Below are 23,489 nucleotides of genomic sequence, written 5' to 3'. Positions count from 1 at the left end.
TTTATAGTTTCTCAAACAGCCAAAGGCCTTCCCACCTCAAGGCCTTTGCAGCTCTGTTTTTTGTTACTTTTTTTTCTGTCTAGCAGTCAACCCTACTGACCTCAACTCATCTTTTAGATTTCCACCTCCCTGACTTATTCCTAGACAGAATTACAGTTTGTAACTGAATTTGGAATTATTTGATCATTGTCCATCTTCTCCATTAGACTGACAGTTCCATGTTGATGCCTGTTTTGGATCACAATTATATATCCAGAGACTATGTGGGTTACTCAATAGGTATTATTTGTTGAATGAACCCATGAATCAATGAATGAATGGTCTCTTCAACTAATGAGAAACATTAACCTCAACTTACACATTAGTGGCTGGTATCAATGAATCACTTTTCTCAGATAATTTGATTTCAAGGTGTCAAGCAAAGCGATAGTGAGGTTTTCAGCAGGAATGGTGGCAGGCTGTTGACGAGAACTGGGGAAGCTGCTTTCTGTAACTCTTCTCGTCTACTCTATTCCTGTCCTCACCGATGCACAGACCCCTGAAGATGTCAGAGTTATCTCAGCAAGGGATACACATTCCCAGTGTGCATACTCAAGGTGGAGAAGCCAAACTCGGGTTCTGGATCTATGTGCAGAGGGGTTTCTGCTACCTGGGGACAAGCCATTCATGGCTCCTCTTCACTCTCCCTGATGGTTGCCCTGGACTCACTGCAGGCCTTTCTCCTTTCTGTCAGACTTCTGCCAAATGAAACACCTTCCTCAAAATCACTGCAAAGTGCAGCAAAGGGAAATAGGGCAGACATTAGAAGGCAGGGGTTTTGTCACCATTAGAAAGAGTGTACGTACATGGTTTTCAGCAGACAACTCAGTGGTATCTACTAAATTTTTACTGCACATACCTTTTTACTCATGAATTCACTTTGAAATTTTACCCTGCAGAATTCTTACACAGCATGCAAAGATACGGGATTCCCAGGTGCTAAAGTGGCAAAGAATCCACCTGCCAGTGCAGCAGATGTGAGAGATACGAGTTGATCCCTGGGTTGGGAAGATCCCCTGGAGAAGGAAATGGCAACTCACCCCAGTATTCTTGCCTGGAAAATTCCATGGACAGAGAAGCCTGGCAGGCTATAGTCCACGGGGTCACAAAGAATCAGACACGACTGAGCGACTGAGCACACATGTACACATGCAAAGATATACTACAAACATGATTCTTATTTCATCAAAAGATGAGAGAAAAACAACTGTCCAACAGTAGGAAATGGTTAGATAATCTGATACAGTTATCCTATTACGATCATTCAATAAAATATTATGCAGCTAGTAAAAATAATGAACTTATATCTTAATGTTGAAAGAGATTTACAAAATACTACTAAGTGAAAAAAGTTTTTAAAATAAATTTTATTTTATAGTAACATTTAAATGTATGCTATTAACTGTGGTTTATAGTGTTATATAGTATTATTAACTATAGTTTTTAAAATAAATACATTTTTATGGTGAGACATAAGTATGTTATATTAACTATTGTGATTATAAGTTTATATGAAACTTTAAACTTCTATATTGTACACCTTTATCTCTTATTTACAAGCTTTATAACTGTATTTTACTTAATAATAGTCTACATTTTTAAACCAAGATATAAAATTTGTTTTCAAAATATGAGAGATGATTATTATTAACTTGGTCAAGCAGCTATTCTTAGACTTATGAAGAATGTAGCTATCCAATTTTACTTCCCCCAAAAGGTGGTCATTTGGACCTGTGGTAGCCAGCTTCCAGGAGGACCTGCAATAATTCCTGCCTCCTGGTACTCACGCCCTTGAGAGACCAACAGAGTGTGGCCAAAATGGTGATATGTTACTTCTAAAAGACTATGGCTTATGTCTTGGGCTTTCTCTCTCCTGGATCCCTCGCTCTGGGAGAAACCATGTCATGAGCAGTTGTACGGAGAGGCCCCTGGGTTGAAGAAATAAGGCCTCCTGCCAACAGCCACATGAATGATCTTGAAACCAGATCCTCCTGTCCAGTCAAGCCTCAGGTGACTGCAGCCCCGCCCGACACCTAAGCTGCAGCCTCCTAAGAGCACCTGAACCAGACATGCAGCTAAGCAGCCCCCAGATGCTGGACTCACAGACACTGTGAGATAATCAACGCCTGTGGTTTGAAGACACCATGCTTGAGTTAATTTGTTACGTAACCATAGAAAACTAATACAGGACCCAATCAACTATGTGATTTTTAGTGCCTGTCTCCCAGTCTACACGTATCACATTTTAAATGACCATCTTTATGCTCTAAACTTAATCTCACATTGGTTCTCACTCTGCATCAACCCTGAACTGGTGACAACAGCAACGAAAGTCAGTATCAAGCATTTTATTCTGTCCTTAGGAGGGGTCCAATAATGATCAGGGAAGGGGGACTGAGTGCAACAGAGGTCACCAGAGCCTGGAACTGATTTGGTCTCAGACCTTCAAGTTAAAATTGTGTGCTTTTAAAAAGCTTTCCATCTTTTTAAACCATTACTTTATTGACTCTGATAGTGACTCAAATGAAAGTCACAAGAGGACATCCATAACAAAGAGAAAAGAACAGTAGAGCTGAAAGAACTGTCCATTATTTCCTTGTAAGTAAGGCTCTCTGATGAAAGAAGAAATGAACTGCTTTCATATGTGGGTTTAATTCTGTTCAATGTCCAGTGCAGTGAGGGAAATGAGCTTTCACCATTATAGTCTTTTCTGCTTTGTCAGTGTGCTTCAAGACCCTTGTTTTTAATGGTTTTTTAATCCAGTCATAAGCATCTGTTTAAATTATTCTAGGAATGATTTTTATTTTCTGTTTCTAAATGGCTTGCATATGTAGTAAGCATTTTTGCATAACTGAAAAAAAAAAAAACAAAAAACGTGTACGAACCACCGCCTCAAAAGCCAGTGAGAGGCTGGAAAGCAAGGCCAGCATATTCGGGCAGGGGGAACCAATCTCTCCCAAGACACCATCAATTTGCTGCCAGCTTGGCCCAAGGAGACTTGGCAGTGGACGCCTGCCTGACTACAATCCAGGAAATGCCATGCCTGTGCCTCTGGTGTGACCTAATAACAAAGTCAGAGTCCCCACAAAGGGTTCTACAACTGGCTGCGCAAAAAGTATATTCTATACCTATGTGTTGTTCTGTTTTCACAAGAATACACAGATGACAGTGTGATACATCAAACTCATTTAGAAACACTCTTCAATTAAGAGCTGGATATTAAAAGTTTGGCTTCTATTACATACTATTACTAAGATTTGTAAAATTTTATTTAAAATATGGCTTTTCCAATTGACATGTTGAGAATCATTGTTCTAGAAATGCTACAGGGAGATTAAAAAAATTCTTGTTCTCCACTGAAATGTAACTGCATTCTGATTGTTTCACTCACTGCTTGAATGTGAAAATCTTGTACATTGATTAAAGCAAATCATGCTCTGTGCATAAATTTACATTTACAGAATACACATTTTAGAAGAAGAGCAGTTTCATTATAAAGTATGCTATACAAAATGTATCATAATGCCATATTTCCTACTGGGTAAAGAAAATTTCACACGAAATTGTAAAATAAAGAAGGAAGGAGGAGGAAAGAAGAAACAGAGTATGGCCTTTGAGGGCCAGGTGTAGGAAAGCCAGGGAGTAGAAACTCCTGCCTCATATGGAAGATTCTAGAAACTTTAGTGGACCTGGGACAGCAATAATCCCTCTGTGTTTACTGGTTTAGAAGGGTGAGAGAAAATGTGTCTGTCTCTAGGGTGGCCTGAGTCACCACAAGTGAAGCCCTCTTTGTAAAGGACTGTGCAAGATGGTAAGGCACTTTTATCATTCATTTTCCTCCTTTTCCTTGCTTCTTCCCAAGTTTTGAGACATATACACACTACTACATATAAAACGGATAATTGTTATAATAAGGACCTATCGTATAGCACAGGGGAAAAAAGTTAACTCTTCTCAATACTCTGTAATGACCTATATGGGAAAAGAATTTTTAAAAGGGTGGATATATGTGTAACTGATTCACTTTGCTGTACAGTAGAAACTAATATTTTAAATCAACTACACTTTAATAAAAATTAGAAAAAAAAATCCATTGTACAGGTACATCACCAAAGCTGCTGCTTAGAAATCTGAAAAGGAAGCAAGCAACGTGGAGAATGGAATCTGCTGGATGCGGGTGTGATGGCAGCTACTCTGGGCTTTCTGAGGCAGCTATGGCAGCAGTTTAGCAGCAGAATTCAAGCTCCCAGTGTCGGCTGCCAGTGTGAACCCCAGTGTTTGCCTCCCATAGAAGCAGTAGTAGCGTCTTCTCTGGACCAGCTCTACAGTATAATTTGGGTGCACGTCTGACTCTGCATGCTCCATATGTAAAGATCTCCAGTTCTCCCAGAGATTCTTTGAATGTTACCTATTCTTTTGGTAAATTCATTTCATGCCCAAGTTAGTTGCTACTGCTTCAACTGCCCAAGTTAGTTACTACTGCTTTAATTAAGAATGCCCACAGTGGGTAGACCTGGGAACAGAGCACCGTTCTCTGAGGTCTGAGTCTTCATTATGTCCAGCATGGGTCATCTGATTAGGAGTCAGGTCATAGCCACTATGCCACTGAGTTCTTCCCAGCTACAGAATTGGTAGTACTTGTCAGTTTCTGATCTTGTGGGGACATAAAGAAAACTACTGGATACATCTTCTGAGGTTCTTGCCATCTCCTTAGGATTTATTGTGCATGTCTACACTACTTAACTAACAATATTCTCGCTGATCTTTGAGGGAAAAAAAAGAGATCTGAATAACTCTACAAAAGGCTAAAAACCATGCAGGTCTGGAAAGGTGTGTGCCCACTGCCAAGGAGGAGCAAAAATTACAATAACCTAAAAACAAATGTCTTTTTCCACTTTGCCCAAGATTTTCAATATCACTGATGATACCTGACCAAATATGAATACATTAAGTCTCTGCTCCCACTAGAACCATATACAGTCAATTCTTATTGTTCATGGCAGTATGTTCTTTAAGTTGCCATAAAAAAAAGCGAGCAAATACGGAAGCACTGTATCCAGGGGAAATACAGGATTAAGTTCCTGGGAACTCGGGTCACAATATTTGATCAGTTGATCAACACATAACCTTGTTTTATGTATGTTTCTGTTTATTAACACATCTTATCTAATATATAGATTGGCTTTTTATAAGGACCATTTTTAAAGTCTTTACTGAATTTGTTAAAATATTGCTCTGTTTTATGTTTTAGTTTCTTGGCCCTGAGGCATGTGGGATCTTAGCTTCCCAACCAGAGATTGAACATGCACACTCTGCCTTGGAAGATGAAGTCTTAACCACTGGACCACCAGGAAAGCCCCTAATATATATTGTTGATTCATTAATATTGAAATCAGGGGCAACAATACTACAATTCATACCTGAAGGAATCTTATCTAACACATGCATTTTCTCCATAAGGCACATCACAGAATTCTTCCACTTAGGAATGCTAGACAGCACATCAGCACTGTTTTGGGGAGCATTAAAAAAGGGCACAATAATGTGAAAAACATGGCACTAAATAGACCATGAAAAGAACACTTTGTAAGCAGGTTGCAATTACAGTGCTTTCTTTTGTGGAAGTATTGACATTATCCTGCTGAAAGAAAATCTGTGTTGATCGTTTTTTGATTTTGCCATTTATGGGGGTAAAATCATGACAGATTGACATGAACAGTTGATGGCCTTTGAAGTGACTGAGGATATTAATGTATTAACGTTGTGCAAGAGCTTTTATGTACATGTAACCCATTATGTAGAATGACTGGTTTGATCTAGTTTAGTACTTGGGGTTATATATCTCCGTCTGGGTCTGCTCCAGTTCTGTTGAATCAAAAGTAAGTGAGCTTCTCTACTACTTACTCCCAGTAAAGAACGAGTGTGTTTTCCTTAGCCTGGAGTCATTTTGAAAAAAAAAAAGAAAGAAAAAAAAAAAAAAAGAAAAGAACACTTTGTTTAAAGTATGAGAGCTGAAACAAAAAGGCAGAGTGTCTTTTTGGTTTGGCCTAAGCTGGGACTATACATGTTGAGCAACTCAGATTTTTCCTCCTTTGCTTATGCCTGTGAATGATTGTGAAAGTGCTGTTGAGTTTTGATTGGGGGACTACAAATAAATTTAAGTAAGTAGGCAAATTCACACATACGGAACTTGCAAATAAAGGAACAACTGTGCTCTGTTCCCAGAAATATTCCTACAAACCATGAATTGTTTTTGAACACTGCTATCCCACATCACCCTTTTGAATTTATGTGTCATGAATCTGTAGGAGCAATGTAAATTGCAAAGAGAAAACAATCCCCAGTTTTGAGAAAATTAATTAGGGGTTAAATTTTAATGTGCTGAGAATGATCTGTGGTAATTTCTATATTAGCAATCTGTAAGGGAGGCAAATATTTCTGTAAGATTTCTTGTTCATCCATTAGAAAGGAGCTTATTAATAAAGACATCCTACCAGCTTTTCATGTGGATGCTTTCCACTGCCTCTCACATTTTCATTCAATAGATGTTTTGTTTTTAAACATGGCTGCAAATAGAATATGTGTATTAGTTAACATTTCTTCTAAACTTCTTCATGAAATTCTCATGTGTATCATTTTAAATGAGTGTACAATATTCCACCGAGCTGTCAAATGTTTTGATGGCTTCCAATCCCTGGGTGGGAAGATCCCCTAGAGAGATGAAAGGCTACTCACTCCAGTATTCTGGCCTAGAGAATTCCATGGATGGGTTGCAAAGAGTCACACACAACTGAATGACTTTCACTTTTTGCTATTTTAAATAGCTCTACAATAAACATCTTTAAAGAAAATTTTCATTGTTTTTTAAACATTTTTTTCTGGAGGATAAATTCCTCAGGAAATGGGTGAAGAAAGTAAGCATCCTTGATTACTAGTAACTATAAATTAACTGAGGACTTCCTTGGTGGCTCAGATGGTAAAGCATCTGCCTACAATGCGGTAGACCTGGGTTCAGTCCCTCGGTCGGGAAGATCCCCTGGAGAAGGAAATGGCAACCCACTCCAGTATTCTTGTCTGGAGAATCCCATGGACAGAGAAGCCCGGTGGGCTTCAGCCCATGGGGTCAAAAAGATCTGGACACGACTGAGCGACTTCTCTTTATAAATTAACTAAGTCCCTTCAGAAAGTGATGACAAGCTTTCCTGTTTCCCCAACGTTTCTTCAGCACTGGTTTTCTATTTCTTTAAATTTGCTAAATTAATTGCTGTGAAGTTGTATCTCATGATTGTTTTAGTTAGTATTTACGTAATTACTGGTGAGGGTAAAGAGCTTTTTCATATAGTGATTCAGTCATTCACTTAGTCAATTAACATTTATCAAGTGCCTACTAGGCAACCAAGAGACCCAGTTTACTCAGATACAGTTTCTGCCCTTGGGGAACCTCCCCTCTGCCGGCCTTTACTTTTTTACAAAATGCCTATTAAAATTCAGCTGTCTGATTACTGGAGGCTGTGTCATCTCTTAAACTGAATAAGCACTTATCTAAATTCAAACAATAAATCTTTACCTATTATAATGCCAATAGCTTCCCAATTAATTTTTTTCCTTAATTTTGATGGTTAAGTTGAATAATTTTAACTTTAAATAGCCAGAAATGAATCATAATCAAAATATTTAACAACTGGCAAGATAAAATATTAATATATAATAAGCCAAAAATATTTAACCAAAATATATTTAACATCCCTTTTAGTTGCTGAATTAACTACATTTTAAAATATGCATAAATGATATATTATACAGAAAATGATTTACCAAAATATTCTAGAAATTTCCAAATCAATTGTTGATTTTTTTCACAAATTGTTGTGGTGATCTTAAGTTGATGTAGCTGTCACTTAGCTAAGTAATGCCCTTGTTCAAACTATAGATCCATATCAATGATGTCACCGTGTACTGGCAGTCACAAAAACTCTGGTGTCTCTGTTGCAGCTAGGCATGCTACAGGCCCTTCACTGCAGGCAGAGAGCTGGATGCCAATGCTTACTGGATGGCCTCTCTGCTCTGCTACCACTGCAACTCCAGGGAGCCCTGGGCCAAAGAGAGGACCTGCCTCTCCTACTGCCCCCCAGACCACCAGCCTCTAGTTGGCACTCCTCCCAGGTCCATTACCGCCTCCACAGCCACTGATGGGCAACATTGTTAGGTTCTTATAACCTCAACCAAGGATAATTTCTCTTCACCAACTGATACGAAACACTGCAGCATTTGAACACTCAATGCAGCTCTGCTGTGTCAGCTGATGATTAGCCTTAGTTACCCTGACAGACATATTTTACATGAAATGATTATTCAGAAACATAATTCCTGCAGATCTGACACCTGCTTAGATAACAGATCCTAAACATTCCCAAATACTTTAGATGGTCAACTTGGCAGGATATAGGAACACACTGGAATCATCCTTAAATTGCTCCATATTTGAACTCTGCATGCACTGGCTGAATATCTGACCCAAATGAACCAAGCCCAAAGTCGGCTGATGAGAACATTGAAATGCCAGGAGGCACACTGTGAATACTGAGTTCCTCTTTCTGCAATTAGACAACCAATAGATCCAAATTCTTTAAGGTCGAGTCCCACTGGCTGGGAAGAACTGAGCACAGTGAAAGTTCAGTGACCGAGCAGTTTCTCTCTGCTCTTCTCCGGATGATCTCTCTTCTTTCAGAGAACTTGGAGACAAGGAAACGGGATAGCTCTCTGAGAGTAAAACTATTAAGACTGTTAAGAAAAGTCTTCCAAAACTCAGAAATAAGGAAGAATGATTACTGTGTACCCTTCAATGTCACACAAGAGCATTGTCTAAAAAGCTCATCTGATCACTGTAAGAAGGACAGCTTTGTTTTTTTTTTTCTACTTACTACTGATTAGGGCCTGACTCTGTAAAGCTAGACAGTCATTTGTAGAAAATCGGTAAATTACAAATGGCATTTTTTTCTGGTAGAGATGCACATTAGTTGATTTAAAAAACAACCCCAAAGCTTATGTCTTTATTGCCTTATAGGATATTAACCAGTTTTATATATAACTTGAAAATATTATTTCAGCATTCTTTCTCTCATAGACTATACATACTTCTTACATCAATTTTTTCATTCACTCTTTCCTTTAATGAGCTAATTAACTCTTTGACATGTGCTCACTATGCATTTGGATGAGATTCATGTTTTTAATTTTTTCAGAATTGATTTGACAGTCATAGCTTAATGGGTGCAGCAGAGATTTGCAAAGACATCAACAAAGAGACAGAATTACGTACTTTCAGACAGATCTGACTAGACTGATGGCAGTGACTTGACTGAATTAATATCATTACCTGTCAGTTAGGAAGGGGAAATGGGCAAGCCAGCAGTGGAAGCTTCATAAGTAAACTTCCGTCCATCAAAGCAATGACCGAGGGGAGGTACATGCCTATGTCTTCACTAGGTGATCAGTCTGATGCCACCTACATTCGAACCATACACTGAGCTCCCTTTTCCCCATTTTCATGCTCACTGAGTAACCTCTGGATTGTAAGAAGGTTTCTCAGGCAGGGAACTGACTCACTGGTCAGGCCAACATGAGTAACTCAGCCCGTTTGTAGTTTCATTTTTCATTGTAGATTAGTAAATTGTCATTGGCATGTGGTTTTAGATTCCAGTTCTTTGTAGAACCTGACAGCGTGTGTCTGTATTGTGACTTCAATCAACTCTGGTTCTTCAACTAGATCAAATTTCTAGGCCTGCAAGCTGTGGCTGACCCCAGAACATGTGATCCCACCAAGGGAAATGCCAGCTGGTCATAATTCTGGTGACAGTGCTTCTCAAACTCTCTGTGGTTCTGGACATGTTTTTGGTTCACTTGTTTGTTTTTGATTTTTAATCCCCGTGGACCAATACTTCTATAAAATTTAATAAAAATACATTTCTAGGAAAATGCAATTTAAAAAAAGCCATAAAAATGTAGACCCGTTTAAAAAAAAATCATTAGATTCAGCAGAATCCAAACTGCTCTGCAATATAGAAGTTTCTTTTAAAAGTAGAAAAGTTGCTCAATTTATGTACTTCTCTCAGGTCAAGGGACTTTACTTCATCTGGGAATTTGTTAGAAATTCAAATTCTTGGGCCTCATCCCAGATCTACTGAAGCAGAAACTCTGGGGTGGGGCCCAGCCATCTGTGTTTTAACAAGACCTGAGGTGACTGTGATTTTTTGCTCATTTTTATGAGACTCACTCATCGAGAATGAGTACACATCAGAAACCACAAGCCCAAATGGCAAAGGGGCCAGGCAGGGACAAAGATGCAGTTTTGATAAGATGAGAATACTAAGGAAATGGAGAGTCCCTCGCAAACTGTAGTCTCAATGTTCCACATAGGAGCCTTCAAATACACACACACACACAAACACAGATACACACCCATCTCTGGCCAAACGAAATTTCTACCAGCAAGTGTCAGACCCCAGTCTATTACTTTTTCTACACGTGGATTTATAGAACTCACAGCCTTGATAAATGATGAGTTGCTTTTCCCCCAATAATTGTTTATACTCAAGAGTATTCAACATTAAATCCTACATATATGAAGCCTTATTCTTGAGGTCTTCTTTGTCACAATAATCTATGTTTCCATTTTTAATTCTGTATCACACCATTCTGAACTGTGAGACATTTTAAATCATCCTTGCTATTTTTTGATAGTTTGAAAATTCTCACCAATTAGTTTTAAAATAATTTTGCTATATTCCATAAAGTGTCCTGTCATAAAGTAATTAACTATTACTTAACTATTAGTTCACCTGGTGAGGGGTTAGGGAAAAAAGAGGTCTTGGGTTCCCATCCCAGCTCTGCTGCTCAGTAACTCTGTCGCTTTGTACAAGATATCAAGCCTTGGCCTGTGGAATCGCAACAGCACTGTCTCCCTCACAAGCCTGGTATAAGAAATTAGTAAAACAACATATGCAAATCACCTGTCAATTTGCAGATGGTTCAAAACACCACTGCCTTTCCCTTCTTCCCATTCTCAAATATGTTAGCCCCTCCTCTTTCCTATGTGATTAACAGTTTCCTTTATTTCCCAGAAGAAATAAAGAATCAAACAATCCTGAAAGTGATAAATTTCTCCCTTTGCACTTCTTGCCTATGACCTAATTATTTTATATACAGAATTTTTACTACAAGTACTTTTGGGTGAGTTGTATTATGTTCATAAACTATGACATATATTTTCTAACTTTTTTACCTTATTGAAAGTGTCTATGTGTTCAAGAATATACTTTTGAAACGTCCTATATGTCTGAGAAAAATATTTTCCACTGCCAACAAAAATAAAAATAAGTAAATTGGATTATGTCAAAATTTAAAACTTCTGTGCAGACAAGCCCACAATTAACAGAGTAAAAAGAAAACTCATAAAGTGGAAAAAAATATTTGAAAATCACATAAGGAGTTAATATCCAGAATATATAAAAAACTCCTACAAATCAATAATAATAAACAAACAACCCAATTAAGAAATGGGCAAATGACTTAATATACTTTTCTCCAAAGATACAGAAGTGGTCAGCAAGCACTTGAAAAGATGCTCAGTGACACTAACATGCTTTTGCTTGCGTAATTTTGCTGAGAATATAAAATGATACAGTTATGGAAAATAGTATGTCTGTTTCACAAAAAATTAACAATATATATATCATATGATCCAACAATTCCACTTCTAAGTATATGCCCAAAAATAGGGTCTTGAAGAGATATTTGTATACTCAAACATTATTTACAATGGCCCAGAGCCGGAAGCAAACAAGTGTCTATCAGTAGATGAATGGATAAATAAACTTTGATAATGGATAAATAAACTTTGATACACACACACACACAATGGAATATTATTCAGACTTAGAAAGAAATTCTGATATGCTATAACATGAATAAACTTTGAAGACATTATACTAAGTAAAATAAGCCAGTCACAAAAAAATTACTGTGAACAAATATACTGTATATATACTCCAACATAGACTTCCCTGGTAGCTCAGATAGTAAAGAATCTGCCTGCAATGCAGGATACCCACGTTGGATCTCTGGGTTAGGCAGATCCCCTGGAGAAGGGAAAGACAATCCATTCCAGGATTCTTGCCTAGAGAATTCCATGGACAGACCATAGCGTTGCAAAGAGTCAGACACGACTGAGCGAGCGACTAACATTTTCCACTTTCCATATTCTTATATGAGGTGCCTAGAATAGTCAAGTTTATTATATATACAGACAGAAAGTAGAATTGCTGTTGCCAGGGGCTAGGGGCAGAAAGGAATGGAAAATTACTGTTTAAGGGGTACAGAGTTTCAGTTTTGCAAGATGAAAAGAGTTCTGGAAGTGGATGATGGTTGCACAATGAGAATGTGCTTAAGATCACTGAACTGTACATTTAAAAATGGTTAAGATGGTAAATTTTATGTTATGTGTATTTTACCACAATTTCAAAACAAAAAACCTCAAAAAACCCAAGATGTTTATTTCCCTTTCTCTACCTTTAATTTTGTCATAAATCATAATAATTCCGCCTTACTGTTGGTACCATCCTTGCTTTAGTTCCTTCCAGCTTAGGCCTGGGCTGGGGATGGCCCAAGTCCCAGGAAAGAGGCTGTTCAGAGGCTGTGAGCTCAACCAGAGAATGGCCAAACCTTAGTGAAGCAAGGCCAAGCAAAAGCTGATGGGCAGAAATGTGCTGGGAGAGGCAAAGACATTGAGTACCCCTCAAAGAGCCTTGAAGCAAACGCTTATTTGTCAGCTAATTTTCAAGACCAGAAGCATGTAGCAGAGACAGGGGAAAGTCTCAGAAATAGTCTAGTCCTTGAAGATGAATTCTAGAGTAGAGACAGGTTGCCAGAAAGCTGACAAGGCACTGTCAGAGATGGAGATTTTATACACACACTACCCTTCCTCCCCCTTTTTCCCCACCATTTCTCACAGCGGCTGAAGGGTAAATACACAGAATTTTAAGGGTTATCCTATATAGCAGTCTGGATCACCCTTTCTATTTCATTTTCACCAAATCCTCATGGTATCGCAGCTAGGACCTAGAAGGCAGAGTTGACAATGTCTATGTGCTGTAGTGGACTATCAAAGAAAGTAGGAAGAAGTTCCTCAAAAAATTAAAAAGAGGCACTTCCCTGGTGATACAGTGGTGAAAAATCCACCTGCCAACACAAGGAATGTGGGTTTGATCCCTGGCCTGGGAATATTCCAACCATAAGATGTGCACCCCAACTATTGAGCCCACCTGCTACAGCCACTGGAGCCCGTGCATGTAGGGCCCATGCTTCACAACACAGGAAGTCCATGCACCACAGCTAGAGACTAGCCCCCACTCACCACAAATGGAGAAGGCCCGTGTGCAGCAACGAACACCCAGCACAGCCATAAATAAATAATCTTTTTTTAAAAATTAAAAGTAAAACTACCATATGATCCAGCAGTTCCTTCTCTGGGTATCTATCCAAAGGAAATAAAAACATCATCTTGAAAAGATATCTGCATCCCCATGTTCACAGCAGTATTATTTACAAAAGCAAAGACATTCAAGGAAACAGCCCAAATGTCCATCAGTGAAGAGGTAAAGAAAATGTGATACACACACATACAATAGAATATTAGTCAGCCATTTTTTATGGCTGAGATCTTGCTATTCACGCCAACATGAATGGACTCAGAGGGCATTAGGGTAAGTAAAACAAGTCAGACAGAGAAGGAAAACACAGCATGCTCTCACTTACAAGTAGAATTATAAAACAAAAAAATTCCCCCAATACATAGATAGAACGGACTGGTGATTGCTTGAGGTGCGGAGGGGGGTTGTGAAATGGGTGAAGATGGTCAAAAGGTACAAACTTTCAGTAACAAGATAAATAAGTTCTGGGATGTAATGTACAGCATTGTGACTAGCATTAACCATACTGTAATGTATATTTTGAAGTTTCTAAAAAAGATCTTAAAAAGTTCTCATCCCAAGAAAAATAAATTTGTAACTGTATGGTGATGCATGTAAACTAGACTTATCTTAGTGACTCTTTTGCAATATATTCACACATTGAATCATTACATTGTATGTCGTACATTCTAAACCAGTGTGTTATATGTTATTTATGTCTCAATTTAAATAAAATAAGAAGAAAGCAAGGGACAGTGACTTGGCCATAGCAGCACTTGTCTGGTAAGTGCTTCGCTGTGGTGGCAGAGGCTGCAAACTTACAGAACTGAAGGACTCTGCAATGAAATGAACATTTGTATTCAATGCACTTCCTAACATTTTTTGTTGTTGTCGTTACTGGTATTTTTAATTCAGACAAAGAACCTTCCCTGGTCTTCTGTGGCTATTTCATTTGGCCCATTGGGCTTTTGTTGGAGCTATTATTTTCACAATTTTTTCTTTCTTTTTCTTCTTTACTTCTCCCCTCCCTCACTCTCTTTGGCTGCCATATGTGGGATCTTAGTTACCCAACCAGGAATAGAACCTGTGTCGCCTCCAGTGGAAACATGGAATCCTAACTACTGCACTGCCACGGAAGTCCCTTCTTTTTTAAATGAGTTATCTTTTCAGCTTTGTTTCATGTTACTTTCTTGTATTTTTCACTTTTTATTAAACAGGGATGAGGAAGCAAGGAAAGAACTCTGGGGACAATCTTTTTTTCTGGCCAGATCTGTGGTATTCTTGCCTATACTTACCCCAACACACATCTACGTCAGACCCAGCAAAACCTAAATCCAGGGGCTATTTCTGTCCTTAAAATTATTCATGCAAGTCTTTCAAAAGAACCACTTAGAAAGAAAGACATTCTCTGTCCTTTCCTGTATAATTTAAATACTTCACAATCATTTGTAAGCAGTAATATTAGCCTCAAAGGTTGGAATAATACCACTCCAAAATTTTCAGAATATGAGATCTGTAAACTAGAATCTGTGGTCTCTAACATAGGTTACCACAGTTCACAGACAATTCACTTGAGAAACCAGCGCCATAGATGGAAAATAAAATAAATGGAAACAATACCCTGAGAGCAAGAACCTTACAGAGAACACTCAGAGTGTTAAATCCATAGTCAGAGAGTCTCTCTCCCTTCATACTGACCTGCCTCCCAACAACTTCATTTCAAGGCGGGACTAGGAAAGAACGTCATTATTATGCAGATATTTCCCATGGTCTTCCTTTAAAACATTATTCCTTCAACACATTGCAGGACATGCAGTTGTTATAAGCTATAAGATCCTGGCCTCAAACATGGTAGGGCCAAAGCCATGCTCCGTCTACCTGACCCCAACGAGTTCCATCTAGCCTTTCACCAAAGGAGTTCCCTGCCTCCTCCAAAACCAGATAAACAGGGACTCAAGCAATCTGGTGATAATCTCCTCAGGGAAATACAGACCATATTACAAATAGGCTTATGTCCCTGGAAAGCAAATTTAATCACTCATTTACCCAGCCAGTAACTTTTTCATCAGTTAAACTTCTCAATCCATCTCTCCTTCTTGAAGTGACCATGAGAGTTCTGATTCAACTGCAGACTTGATTACATCTATAAACCTTGCTCAACAGACATCTCTTAATTCTAACATTATCCTTTTCACATCACAACTTCATTCCCACAACTCCCCCCTGGAGTTGTGAGTGACATAACCCTGCCTCCCACATCTGTCTTCATTCTTATTAGCCACAGGAGCCATCACTTTTACAGCTGTATGACCTTAGGAAGTCTCTTTCTTCCCAAAGATGATTAAGCCAAGGAAATGTATACATTTCCTAACTATAAATGAATGGTTTGACTCAACTATATTCACTCCAGATAAAGCCTGGCTCTCCAACTCTACTCAGTAAACCCAGAGGTATACAACATTTACTCTTAAATTTCAAAAGGCCAAAGCTTTTCCCTGGCCCAAGGGCTCTTGGTTTATACCCAATGATGTTAACCTTCATTCCTGGAATGCTGTCTCACCAAGAAGAGACCTCACTCCAGGGTCACCACTTGTACACTTTGACATTATTTGCTCAGGTGGCACTAGAGGTAAAGAGCCATGGTGGTGAACCTGCTAACACAAAGGGTGCCAGAGGTGCAGGTTTGATCTCTGGGTCGGGAAGATCCCCTAGAGTAGGAAATGGCAACCCACTCCAGTATTCTTGCCTGGAAAATTCCATGGGCACAGGAGTCTGGTGGACTACAGTCCATGGGGTTGCAGAGAGTCAGACACAACTGACCATGAATGCAAAAAAAAAAACCACAACACTGTTCCTTATGCTTCTAAAGGTTTCCCCCTTTATCCATTTTGTTGTGATATTCTCAGATATTATTATTCTCCATTTCCTTATAATTTAATATATCATAGTTCTGCCTTATATTTTAATGAACTTTTAAGTACATCTGTTTTGTGCAGATTAATTTTATATCTGTTATGATTGTTATGTTTGGACAATCAACTATCTTTCTTTAGTTCATCTTGTTTTTGCTATTTCTTATTTATGCTTAATACATGCCATTGGTATTAAACACTGTATATATACTTCTTTCTCCTTTCTTTTGAAATATGTTTGTTGGAAAGCATTGAGTAAAATGATTTTCACTTAAACCACATCTGTACACCAACTCACACATAATCATGACAATCATCAAATTCATTTTTCTGTTGTTTTCTACATATAGCCATATAAGAAACATCATATCCTTAGACTTTTATTGCATAAGCAAGAAAAAAAAATTGAGTTACAGGTTTCAGCCCTTACCTGTCTTATTTTATTCTTAGTTTTTAACTGTTACTCTGAAACTTCTGCTTTTTCTGGGGGGGGTCAGACATGAATTCAAGTGCTACTACTTATCAAAGCAGGGCTTCCCTGGTAGCTCAGCTGGTAAAGAATCTGCCTGCAATGCAGGAGACACCAGTTCAATTTCTGGGTTGGGAAGATCCCCTGGAGAAGGGATAAGCTACCCACTCCAGTATTCTTGGGCTTCCCTGGTGGCTCAGACAGTAAAGAATCCACCTGCAATGTGGGAGACCTGGGTTCAATCCCTGAGTAGGTAAGATTCCCTGGAGAAGGGAATGGCGTCCCATTCCAGTACTCTGACTTGGAGAATTCCATGGACAGAGGAGCCTGGCGGGCTATAGTCCATGGGGGTCACAAAGAGTTGGACACAACTGAGCAACTTTCATTTTCATTTATCAAAGCAAGTTCCTTAACCTCTCTGAGACTGTGTTCTCATCTGAAACAAGGAGATTATACCATCAGGGTTTTTGAAGAGTAAATAAAAAAATGTAAAGAACTTGATACATAGTAGTTGCTCCCTAAATACTAGTTCCCTTCTTCCTTTTAAGCTTTAGATCACAATCTTATTCTGAAATGGGATGATGTGGTCAGAAGCACTGATCTCTCCTCAGTTGATGTTTTCAGTCTCCCATCTTTAGTTGATAAGGCCGCCACAATATGAAGTTCTTGTTCTGGATCAAAGTGTAAGGTCAGTGATAATTTGGGGTTGGTGGGATATGTGAAAATCTTTCTTTAGCTTTCCCAAATGAATGATATCTTGCCTGGATCATTCTTTTCCATAAAAAGAACTGCAGATGTTGTTTCATTTCCTTGGGGAGTTCATGGTCTTAATTGTGGCTGCATCTGAAATCATTATTTGAAAGTTATCTGGACTTTCTTTCCAATGTTTTAAATTTTATTTTTCACAGAAGATTGAAGATATGAATAGTAAATGTCTTGATATCTTTCTCGGGGTATTCATTTTCACTTATAGGCCAAATCAATTCTGAAAATACTTTTACCTTAAATTATTGATTCTTCAAAATGTATTTCTTTTCTTGGCTCAAGTACTTATTATTTTTAAGTTGAAATACTATGCTCAATTTTCTAGAAATAAGTTATTTTGATTCATCACTGTCTATGCACATTTATTTAAGCAACCTAGTTTTGGAATTCATTTAGTAGTTAATAAGAATACTTCTCTAATTAACTATTGATATTTAGCAGTTATCAATGTATTCTTTACTACTTCTAGACATGTCCTTATTTATAGTATTGCAATTTTACTACATGGCCTTTGCCTCACTGCTTTATATCTTCTTTCTTATCATTTAGAGCATAGTTGAATTATTTTTGAACTCTGAGACTTTGTTGTTCTGAATCAGACACTTTTAAAGTTTATTGTTTGTTTGTAATTTTGTTCCTTGTGATTGTAACAGTTAAAAATTAATTATTTTGAAAACTCTTCTTTGATCTGTTTTCTGAATACTGAGGTTGTACTATTGAAAATTTTTCTTTGTGACATTTTCATTGGCATTTTAATGGGTTTAATATGAAGAAGGCTGTCTGCACTGCCACTTAGGCTACTGTTTTCCAAGAAATAAAAATATTTCTACTTGTAAACTCTAGCCTTTAAAAGTAAATACAGGAGTACTGTAGATGTTTTTTAAACTGATGATAAGTTATTATCCAATAAGTAATATTCCTCATCTATTTCATATCTTGAGGTTTTATTTTCAAACGAACCTCTGTGCAAACAGATAAAAGTATGATTCAAAGAAAACAGAAATGTAAATACAGTCATTAGTTTCCTCTAAGACCCACCTTTAAATAAGTCGCGGCCAATCTAGCACTGAGAGAAGAAACGGACGTGCCTAACCACACAAAGTTCAGAGCGCAGCCTCTGTCTGCCCCATGGCAGCAAAGCGGGAATGAGGTCAAGAGGCACAAAGCTCTTCTTTAACAGTCTTTAAGGCAGCTTACCACATCCATCCCTGGAGATGGGACCTAGGGACTCCTCTGTATTTTAGCCTGAGAATAAGTTTTAGCCTTAAGAATAGAAAAGTTATTTATATTTATATTTTATCTAACCATTTAACCAAATTTCCAATTCCAAAAGAAATAAAAACTCTTACATACTGAGGAACACATTTTAGAAGAAAGTTCAGTATTTATTTGAAAACCATTCGACAGTATTTTTAGAAGATATAAAATAAGACTTGAACAGAGAGACATGATTCCTGGATGGAAAAAACTGCATATAAAAAAGTTAATCCTTTCCAAATTAATATATAATTTTAATTCTGTCTTAAGCAGAATCTCCAATGACATTTTATATTGAAGCAAAATCAGTTTAACCCTTATATGGGAAAAAATGCCAAATAATACCAAGAAATATTTTAAAAGAAGAGTAAAATAGGACTCAGTTGCTTTTCTATATATTAAAGCCTAAAACATAACTATCATAATCAAGATAGTATCATATTGATACAGGAATAGAAAACAGACCCAGGAAATATAATACAAGGTATAGAAATTGATAGATGTATATGTGAAACAATATAGGACTAAAGTTGCATTTGAACCCATAAATAAAATAAATGGTGCCATCAGACTGGCTATACATTTGAAAGAACATAAAGTTCTACTATCATACCATGTACAAAATGTATTTCAGATGGATTTAATATATATATATATATTAAATAAATAAATAAATACAAGCATTAGAAGAAGAATTAGAAGGGTACTGGCTTAGACAGAAGAAGCCTTCCAAAGATAGAAACCATAAAGAAAAAGATATATGTGACTAAATATTAAAAAATTTTTGGAAAGCAAAATATAATGTAAACAAAATCAAAGACAAATAATATACTGGGAAATAAACAACTGTATTATATAGAACAAACAAAACATTACTATCATTAATAAACTAAGAGCTCCCAACAAACTGAGGAGTCAAATCATCTTAAAGAGGCATGAGCAAAGGATATGAAATAACAATTCACAGAAGAATGCAAAAGAACAATGAAAAGTGAAAACAGGCTCAACTCACCAAAATTCATGGGAATATAAATGAAAATAGAATACCAATTTTCACCCAGATGAGTAATAATACTCAGTGATGACTAAATACAGAAAACAAGCATTCTCATATTTGCTAATGGAAACCTGAACTGTTACAACTTTTTGGGAAAGGAATCTGGCAATATACTTTTAAATTGGAGATACATGTGTCCTTTGACTTAGCCCCCTGTTGCTCCCCTGTCTTGGGATTCAACCAGGGTGAAGAACCACAAGCCAACCAAGGGAGATGTTAATTTTTCTCCACAGGGACAGAGGAGTGAACATGGTGCAATCATTAACATGAGTGAATGAGAGCCATGCCTATGAGCTGGATGAATGTCTGTGACATTTATCATGAAAACACAGCTGCATGGTAATGCTTACATTTGAAAAATCCTCAAAGATTGGATATGTGTGCATGAGTGATTGAACTGTATGAAATTGCTGATATTCAACTCTTTTTGATCTAATAAAATGGCAATCTACGTCACAATCTAACATAAGTCTATTACATATTTATGAATATGAAAACAATGTGGAATGATACACCCTAGCATTAACACTGGTAACCTGCTGGGGGGAGGGTAAAAGAGGAAAGGAGAAATTAGCTTCCTCATACATCTCTTCACTGTTTTACTTGTTGAAATTTTTGCATATCAAAAATATCTAATAAAGAAAAAACGGAAAGGAACAAGACTCTCAGGCTGGCTATTACTTGGAAATATACCTATTGGCAGAATCTAGCGATGGTCCATTTAATTTTATCAAACGTAGTGAACAAACACATTTATTTTCTTGTCTCTTTCAATAAGATGATGCAAAATAAAAACCCAACCAAATATTTGTTAACCAAAACAAATTTCAGAATTTGCAATAAGACTAATAAAAACAAAAATTCAGAGAACACTAAGTGTTAACAAGTGGAGCAAAAGTCACACTTTTATACTGCTAATGAAGAGTGAATCGGTATAATCACTTTCCAATGACTTGGCATTACCTAATAAAGTTGAGCATTGCATATTGTATGACCTAGCAGCTGAACTCCAAAGTATACGTCCTAGAAAAACTCCTGGGTGAGGACTAAGACACATGTACAGAGTGTACTGTGCAGCATTTTCATGAGAGCAAAAAACTGGAAGCAACCCAAATGTCCCAAATGGGTTTAACAGAAAAAGTGTGGGATATTTCATACACAGGAAGAAATACTGATGTACTAATTAATACTAGATAGCAGGGAAAATGAGTGAACTTCAGGGGCATATATCTACCTGCTGCTGCTGCTGCTAAGTCGCTTTAGTCGTGTCCGACTCTGTGCGACCCCAGAGATGGCAGCCCACCAGGCTCCCTCGTCCCTGGGATTCTCCAGGCAGGAACACTGGAGTGGGTTGCCATTTCCTTCTCCAATGCATGAAAGTGAGAAGTGAAAGTGAAGTCGCTCAGTCGTGTCCAACTCCTAGAGACCCCATGGACTGCAGCCTACCAGGCTCCTCCGTCCATGGGATTTGCCAGGCAACTGGAGTGGGTTGCCATTGCCTTCTCTGATATATCTACCGTCTATGGGGTCACACAGAGTTGGACACGACTGAAGTGACTTAGCAGCAGCAATGTTGGGTAAAAATCTAAGCCAAAGAAAAAGTATGATTCCATTTCAAAAAGAGGTGACACTAAACAATTTAAGAAAAAGCAGGGGAATGACAGGTAAAAGAAAAATAATCCAGGTTATGGCTTTCCAGGAAGGAGAAAGGAGGGGCTGGAAGAAGCAAATGGGAGTCTTTAAAGATAGGGAGAAAAGTCAGGAAACGTATGTATGTTTCACTAATAGTCTTTAATGTGTATATGTGTATACATCCATATATTTTCTGGATGTATGGTATGTTTCATTCACACACACATGTGCACACAGAATCTAGAGCTATGCTTGCCCATGCCTACAAAGCCCATCCTATTACTAGAGAAGTCACTTAATCATCTTACAGGAATGCTTTACATTGCAGATGTTTAATATATAAATGAACAGATAATTTTAGAGTAATACTCAAAAGAAACAGCGCTGGGAGTCACGTTCTTCCAGAGTCAGGGTAAAGTGGAAATTTCTCTTACACAATTTTTGCAGTGCACCAGAAACTGGCAAGACTGTATCAGAAAATCCAAGATAAACACACACACTGACATACAGTTTTTCAAATCACCTTGGGAAAACTTTGTTAAATCACAGCAAAAAGCAAAGGGAACATTTCTGGGTAAGAGTTACATGGGTTTTACTTTCACCCTGGGGTAATCCTTTGATTTACTTTCTAATTTAAATTACATGACACCAAAACTCAAGTTTCGGACAGTAAGATTTTCAAAAGCAGGGGGAAAACATGCCATTTCTCGGCTACGAATCTTGAGGACCCAGGAAACACTGATTTATTGGGAACAGACCAGATGAAGCTCTATTTCCAGATATTACAATGTTGGTCCTGATTCACAGCAGGGGAGCAGCTAAAAGCCTTCTATATAAGGTGGTGTTTTACCAGGTGAAGGAAGACAATTAGAAAGGGAGGAAGTCTGTCCTTACTCCCATCCTCCACAGCTGCTGGAAACCAAAGCTGTTCCTCTAATTGAATCACTGCGAATTCTATGCTACTGGCTTCTTTCCTTTCCCAAGGATTATTTTGAATATTTGGACGTCTACTTTGTCACTCTGTTCTGTCTATTGCTGTTAGGAGTTTGGTAAATAATATGATTTAGCTAAGATGTTTTACCCACAGGATATCCTGTATCTGGTTAACTAAGGCTAGAGGAAAGAGTGGTTAGACAATCTGAAAGCATGTTATTTTTAAAAGGAAAGGAAAAGACAAAAAAGTCAAAGTGGCTCCAGGCCCTTCACCATCTCAAGTAAACCAAAACAGTATGATACTGAACTACCTCCCCAAACATGACTTATTTACAGATGCGACATTTTTACTTCCTCATGCTAGAAAGTTCCACTTCATGCTCACGACCTGGAAATGCAGGTGCAGCATGATCAATGAGGTAAGCAGCTCCAAGTTTTCTCTTTAGCAAGTGAAAAATGGGAAATTAAATTAATTGCTGTGCCTGAATACATTTCCTTCAGCAAAGTTGCACAGATTGCTTTTGTAAAAAATCAGCTTTATTGAAATACAATGCACATAAAAATTTACCCTTTTAAAGTATACAAAATTCAGTGATTTTAGAAAATTAAAAAATTGTGCATCCATCACTACCATCAAATTCCAGAACATTTTCTTCACCCAAAAAACAAAGTCCATAGTTTTTAAACCATCAATCCCCATTTTTCCCTCCCCCACCCCAGGTCCTGCAACCATGAATCTACTTTCTGTATCTATAGGATTTTCCTGTTCTGGACATTTCGATAAATGGAACCATAGATTACATAGCCTGTTGTGCCTGGTTTCTTTCACTTAGCATAATGATTTCAAGGTTCATCCATATTGTAGTATAAATCAGTACTTCCTTTTTATGGCAAATAATATTCCATTGTATAGATATACCATAAGTTTATCCATTCATCAGTTGATGGGCATTTGGGTT

General features: G+C 37.7%; 1 protein-coding gene and 1 non-coding gene across 8 annotated transcripts in view; one reads left to right on the top strand and one right to left on the bottom strand.

Annotated features, from left to right (window-relative positions):
- GNG2 (G protein subunit gamma 2) overlaps window positions 1–23,489 on the bottom strand; it is a 131,676-nt gene that overhangs the window by 77,289 nt on the left and 30,898 nt on the right. For 3 of the 7 annotated variants that reach the window (XR_011568827.1, XR_011568826.1, XM_070797413.1), the window contains exon 3: window positions 6,534–6,605. The exons of the other annotated variants lie outside the window; for them this stretch is intronic. The gene's annotated coding sequence lies outside the window, so the exon portion shown is untranslated. The remainder of the gene's footprint in view (window positions 1–6,533; window positions 6,606–23,489) is intronic. 7 annotated transcript variants of the gene reach the window in all.
- Window positions 5,627–5,760, top strand: LOC139185500 (small nucleolar RNA SNORA69). The gene has a single exon (XR_011569081.1). It is a non-coding gene; the product is annotated as a small nucleolar RNA SNORA69 (small nucleolar RNA).

Source organism: Bos indicus, chromosome 10 (assembly GCF_029378745.1).
Source record: "Bos indicus isolate NIAB-ARS_2022 breed Sahiwal x Tharparkar chromosome 10, NIAB-ARS_B.indTharparkar_mat_pri_1.0, whole genome shotgun sequence".
Classification (NCBI taxonomy): domain Eukaryota; kingdom Metazoa; phylum Chordata; class Mammalia; order Artiodactyla; family Bovidae; genus Bos; species Bos indicus.
This window is presented reverse-complemented; position numbering and strand designations above follow the sequence as displayed.